Raw genomic sequence first — 6,650 nt, forward strand, 5'->3', positions numbered from 1 at the left:
GGGAGTGTGCACAAGAGATGCTGCAGAACACAGCAACAATCAGGGGATAGTCTAGCCTGCCAGCAGGTACTTGAGAGCAGCTGAGGGTGTGGGTAGTTAAGGCTGGGGGCAGGAGGGGAGACACAGCCTTACCTGAGTAATAATTCTCCAGCAGTGGGTGGACCCGTTCCATTCTGAATTCCACTATCTAGTATCTCAATAAGCTTCCTTCCCTCCTTTGGCAGCTGAGAAGCTGTCCAGGGTGAGGGATTTATTCAGGGTCAAGGGGTCAGAAGGAAACCAGGGAACAGTCGGGACGTTCATTCCCTCTTCTCGGCTACCAAAATACCATGGCAGTGTTTTGGATATTTAAAAGAACATTTTAAATGCCCTTGTTTGTTTCGGCAACATTTGTGCTGCCGAAGGACAGGGAGCTGGTAACCATGGCAGTGGAGCAGAGGCTGGTAGTGAAGAGGTGGTTTTTAAATGGAGTGAACTTCAGGCAGGGCGGCACCCAGAGCTCAACCCTCCGGGCCTCCGCCGGGTTCTTTGTTCATTCAGCTTACTTAGGGAGAGAGGCTGAATTCTTCCCTGCTGGGAAGCAAGCTTTGAAAGGGAAGGTTTTGCCAGACTCCATAAGGCGAGGGTGTGTCCCCGGGAGCAGGTTTCCGGGCTCTGCCTGAAAACCTTGGTCAACAGGGAACTTTGGGGGCCCTGTCATGAACAGGACAGCCTGTGATGGCCAATAAGCCAGCTCTGCAGCATCCTGGATGCCGAGTTCTTACACACTGTCAGCTCTCTCACTACCCCTCCCTGGACAGGTGGCCACTCATAGGGGTGGTTCAGAGCCCTGGCCAAAAAGGCAGCCAGGCAGGTTCCCCACAGGATGAGATCTGGTGCCAAGAGGGGAGAGGAAGAGAGAGGGAGGGAGACTGTCACCTCTCCCACATTCCTGGATGGGGAGCCCCAAGAGCCTTTCTTTCCAGGACAAAGAAGCGCCCCAAGTGGACACAGGGCAAGGCCCCGGCAGGGCAAACCCAGGCCACAGCTCTCTTCCAGGGAAGTCTCATGACTGCAGTGTTTTGCTGCAGGTTTCCCAGCTGCTTGGGGCGGGAGGCAGTAGGGTGGTGGGGGAGAGAAGGACGGAGAGGGAAGAGGAGGAGGGAAGTAAACAGGAGACCACAGAGAGAGCCAGTTCCCTGCGTTCAGAGAACACCAGCCGCCTCCGGTCCCCGGTGGGTGGCTGTACGTGTGGAAATGAAACTGGGAGGGGAAGGGAGAGAGGGAAGAGTCAGCAGGCACTTCTCGGCTGTTATCCACCCACCTCGCCTTGCCCGACCCTCTAGCCCACTCCCCTGGGTGGGGGGGGGGGGGTACGGTTCACGAAGCGCCCACCTCCAAGTACGCGTAGCTGGTTCAGCTGTCGGTGAATCAGACACTGTCTCAGCAGCTTGTCACCCGCTCTCAGGAGGGGCACAGGGGGTGGCCTTGGGAGAGGGGAGGTTAGGTAAGTGGAAGATCCAGTGCTGGCCTGGGCGTGGGTGACGCCTGGGGCTAGGAAGGAGGGGTGTCTACCTCCCAGCACCTACGCACATCTTGACCCGGTCCCCAGGACACGGGGTAGCGGGGGTGGGACGAGGACTTGCGGGTATAGCTGAAGCGGGAATCGGAAGCAGGGGGTGGAGAGTGGGGGGGTGGGGTGGACTGCGGCGGGAAACGCTGGGGTGCAGCGCTGGCAGGGCCGCGGGTTCGGCTGCCGCCCGCCGCCTGCCCGCCCGCCCGCGCGGGGTTATCCGAGGTAACCGCGCGCGCGGGGGAGGAGGGAGGCGGCGGGGGCCGCGGGCCGGGGTGTCTGGCGCTCGTTGGACAAAGAGATGATGAAACGTGAGGGCTATATTTACCAAGGGGGTGGAGACCGGGCGGGGGGGTGGTGGTGGTAAAAAGGACAAACTGTTCCACAACAACCACAGGAAACACAGCCCATCTGACTCACCGGGAGGGCCACACCGACCCCCTCGCAGGCTTAGCCCGGAGGCCGGCGCGGGGCTGGAGGGTGCGGATGCTCCCCAGACAGACCCAACCTGGGCGCTACGGCTGGAGGAAGGGTTGATTTGTATAAATAAAGGCACCTTAGATGCAAGGGATGCGTGTGTGCGTGCGCGCCTCTCTGTGTGTGTGTGACTTTTGTGGGGCAGGGGAGAGCGCGGAATGACAGGAATGTTTCCTAACCCCGTGGCCCGACCATCGCGGGAGAGATGTGCCTGCAAACTCTGAGCACGATTCCTGCAAAGTCATCTCCTCCCGCACAGCCCGGCCGGCCCGCCCCGCCCGCGGACAGCAGCTCAGCCTCCTCCGCTCTCCTCCCCCCCGGCCCCCCCCACCAGCCCTGCTCGTGGCGCTCAGAGTTGGGGTGCGGTGCTGGTTATGTTTAGAAACTGATGTCATCCCGACACCCTACTCCGCAGTGTTCCCGGGGGAAGGGGGACCGCAGGGCAGGTTTTCCTCTTCCTCGCGGGTGTGGGGGATGAGGAAGGTGCTTCCCCCCCCCGGCCCCAAACACATACACACACACCCCTATCTTACCCTGGAGTAAAATAAAAGAAAAAAAAAAAGAAAAATGCAACCCCGCTAGAGTTACGAAACAGGGTGGAGGGGGCGGAACGTGCACGCCGAGGGCGCAAACCCAAGGCCGGGAAGGGCCAACAACACGCCCCTGCCTCCTCCCGCCCTTTCCGCCCCCCACCTGGGTGTGGGGGCTAATTTCAAGGTTAGCTCACGTGGGCGCGGGCGCCCGGAGCTCCTTGCACGATTTTGGGGCGGGTTCCTCATCCCCCAATCTAGGGCAGTTTGTTCAACTGCAGTAAAGGGAGCTTGATGTTCCAGCAGGGAAGGGATTTCTGAGAACTGGGGCTGTCCTCAGATGAACTCGCCTCCTCCGGCTGCTGCGGCGGCGGCCGCCTGCGGAAGACTTTTTAAAAGGGCGATGCCAGGCCGGGGCGCCGCGCGCCAGTGGCTGCGCCGGCCGCCAGTCTGCGGCCCGAGCTGAGCGCCCGCCCCCGAGCGCGGGTGATTCACCCGGCGCCGCGCGGGCCTTCTCGGAGCGCTGGGGGCTGCGAGCTAAACTTATCCTCCTGCATATGCATGAACGGGTGGCCTTTCTGCTCCGCAAAGGAGAGGCCTGGAGTTTTGCGGAAGGCTGCTAAGTGGAGCGAGAGCAAAGTAGGGCGTCGTGCAAGTTTTCGCGCGGCACGCAGACCCCCCCCTCCCTCTTTCTGGTGCTAAGTGTCGTTAAGGCCACAGGCATCTCACCAGAGGAGGCTTTACCTAATTGTACTTCAAATCCAGGGACACCGCCATTGTGGGAAGCCGGCTTCCTTCAGCCCCGCCTTCCCGTCCTCAAACTCGCCACCTCCCTCTAATTCCCCGGCTTTTACTAAAATGAACTCTACCTTCCCCCAGTCCTGTCCTGTGTGCCTTGGTGGGGTCGCTGAAGCTGAGGGGCCTGGGGCCTGAAAGAAGTCTGGATCCAGCCCAGAGTGAGGTCTGACACGTGATCTCCTACCCCCAGTGGGCCATCTGTTCTCCTTCCTTTCCGCCTGGAGGCTGGCAGCTCTGCCCAGCACCGTCCACGCCTCCCAGCAGGAAACAGCGAGAAAAGCCGGAGTTGGCGGAACCCGCTACCTACAGAGTGCGATTTTAACCTAACACTCCCGGGCCTTGGGCAGGGATGAGATTGGGCAGTCTGTCCTCTAGATTAAGCTCCAGGTGGTTAGCTCCACCCGGCTCGTGGGGGACACTCTGCCCTGCGCTCAGTTTGAATTAAAATCTCCAGGGGAGGGGCCTGGAAAGACCTCACTTTGGGCTAGGGTGGAAAATTTGCACAGGAGAAAGGATGGGATTCTCCGAGCCTCCCCCCCCCCACCCAGGCCACTTCCTACAAACTAGCTTGAAGAAAGAAAAACGGAGATCATGAAGTTAAGGAAGAAAGGATTTAAGAGATTTGGGGCGAGTTTATATTTGTGCCTGCTATCCCATTAAATATTAAGGTATTCTGACCTTCACTGCCATAAAGAGCTGTGTTTGTAGATGCACAGCAGAGGAGGTGGTGTTTAAAGAACCCAGTGTGCTCAGTTCTTTTCCCTAGGATTTTTTTGGTTTTTGGATCCCTCGAGTATTTGGAGTCTGGAAAGGACTATGGAGCTGTATTCATCTAATCCCATTAATTCACAGATATGGAAGTAGCTCTAAGAGGTTGCCTAAGGTCACACAGCTCACGTCAGGCCCAGGAGGCCAGTTCCATGCCTCACGCTGGCCTGAACACATGCTGAAGCCATCAGCTCACTGTAGGCGCTGAGGTGATAATGATAGTAATTACTTTAGGATGCACGGAAAATAAGACTTATATGTTCTAGCTGCAGACCCATAAGCCATTGTTCTTGAGAACTTGGATGATAAAACCAAGGCTTAGGCAGAATTTAGGGAGGAAAATGCATACTTATGAACCAGGAGCTCAGTTACGGTCTTTCACTTCTCATGCTCCTCCCAGCTGGTTTGTGTGGATTTGAAATGTGCATTTACAAAGACTAACTTGGGAGAAAACAGATCTCTTATACTTATGTAGCATAATATATACTTTACTGGTAAATTATTCATTGTAATTAGGAATGATTCATATTAATTTGGGATAATTTATTTTGCCAGAATTTTAATTAGGACAACCACATGCTGGCAGAACAGCATAAGCTGGTTTTAATCATAAAACTATTATAATACACAACACAGCAAGGAAACCCTGTTGTTGAAAATATAAGAAGAAAATCTTGACGTAGGAATTATTATTGTGATATGTTGTTATATATATATATATATTTGTTTTTAACATTTAAGCCTCACTGAGGACAGATCATTTTTTCATTTCTGTATTCCCCCATGCCTAGCTCATTGACAGAAAAATAAATATCTGGAGAGTGAATGAGTGGAAAAAGAGAAAAAGGAGAAGGCATTCTACAATTGTAGAATTGCTGGGTTTAAAAAGATATTCTAAATCAAGTCAAGCAGCAGTTATGTTTGTAAATGTGGGAGAGAAATTCATGTGGATGAAATCTGTTTCATTTTATTACTTTCTTTGATAACTCTGAAATGAATGAAATGGGAGAGTTCAAGGTTTATGTCCAGTCCTAACAAAATTAAAGGGAATTAAGGAGGGCAAGAAGTAAGAGAGGGGAAAGTTAGATCTTTAAAAAAACCTATGATGATTGACTTATTCAAGTTCCTGAATTACAAACTTCAAGGAAAGATAGAGACTTTCCTTCTTTTCTGGAATAACCCCAAAGTTAACTCTAGGACCACCTAGATGCCCAGTGCAATGCCAGTTACGATGCAAAAGTCTGAGAGACTGTAGAGGCTGTGCTCATAGGGACCCCGGAGACATCCCACTGGTATTTGTGCTGGACCTTAAAGAAGCAAGCAAAGGCGCAGTTTCTAAGTGATCACGTATCCTTGGGGACAGTTTGTCCCAGAAAAATCATGAAGTAGGCAAACTCCCCTGGGCTTCAGTGAATTCTTTTCTAAAATTAAGGGGATTGGAATACAAGAACTCGAAGAGGGCTTCACTTTTCCTACTATGATGTACCTACCTTACCATGATGGTGATGTGATGATATTCTTGGTTGACTAGCACTCCCTTTCTCTATTTCCCTTTCCTGTGTAGTCATTTACTCCAATATCTTCCTGTACCACTTCAAAAGCAAAATCAAAATAAACTATACTAGCCTTCAAACTGGGAGGGTTAATTTTGGACCCTTCCTTTAGAGACCAGGAACTTGGTGTAACTTTCCCAAACCTTGACAAAGGCTAACAGCCAGTGAGGGCCCTGGTTGGACCTCACTGGATCTGCATCACATAGAAGCAGGCACTTCTCACACCCAGTTAGGAAAATAAATGTATTTTTAATGAGTTGTGCTGACAGTACACCTCCTGCAAGAGACACTGGAACTAGATTCTTTTCTCAGCTATCAAGATGGAAAACAACCCCATCCTTCATCCAGAGGGAGAATCGAACTGCGTTAATCAGACTCCAAGACCCCTACTAACTGTTGATCAAGTAACGCCACAATATTCAATGGCTTAGGATCTCTGGCTGGTTCCAGTTCTTAAGAGTCTGTTTAGCACTGTTAATATTCCACAAAACCAAAGAGCTCAGTTGTCATAAAGCCCAAAGAGCTAGGAATCAGGAGATTTATGGTATCAATTGAGTTCTGTCACTATCCACCTGATAAGGGGGAGAAGTCATTTCTCTGGGTCTCAGTCTCCACATTTGTAAAGCAAGGGAAGAGAAACACATGCCAATAACCAGGCAAGGATCTGTGGAAAGAAAATGAGCTAAGAATGTTTCATTTCGTTTTTTAAGTTACACAAATGAAGGATTTTGTCCCCACTTATTTGAAGGTGGGTTACAATAGCTTCAAAAGAAAAACTAAAGTAACCTAGAATAAATTGCACTGGGGAAAGAGGAATTAAGAAGTATCACAAAACCAAAGATGAGGTGTTCCAGTGTAAGAATAGCCAGACAGTAGAAAGACTATGCTCTAAAACAGAACTTTTGTCGGCTCTGCATTTTTAAGATGAATTAGTCATAGTTAATGTATAAGATGGAAAAATTATTTAAAATC

The 6,650-nt window shown here is 51.6% G+C and overlaps 1 long non-coding RNA gene across 8 annotated transcripts in view; it reads right to left on the minus strand.

The window, feature by feature from the left end:
- LOC123280126 (uncharacterized) overlaps positions 1–3,421 on the minus strand; it is a 163,000-nt gene extending 159,579 nt beyond the window's left edge. For 3 of the 8 annotated variants that reach the window (XR_011497334.1, XR_011497338.1, XR_011497333.1), the window contains exon 1: positions 1,375–3,421. This is a non-coding gene — a long non-coding RNA (uncharacterized lncRNA). Of the gene's footprint in view, positions 1–132 lie in introns of all 8 variants that reach the window. The other 5 variants (XR_011497331.1, XR_011497335.1, XR_011497336.1 and 2 more) reach the window with 2 other exon arrangements.
- Between the last annotated feature and the right edge of the window lie 3,229 nt (positions 3,422–6,650).

Source organism: Equus asinus, chromosome 23 (assembly GCF_041296235.1).
Source record: "Equus asinus isolate D_3611 breed Donkey chromosome 23, EquAss-T2T_v2, whole genome shotgun sequence".
Lineage (NCBI taxonomy): Eukaryota > Metazoa > Chordata > Mammalia > Perissodactyla > Equidae > Equus > Equus asinus.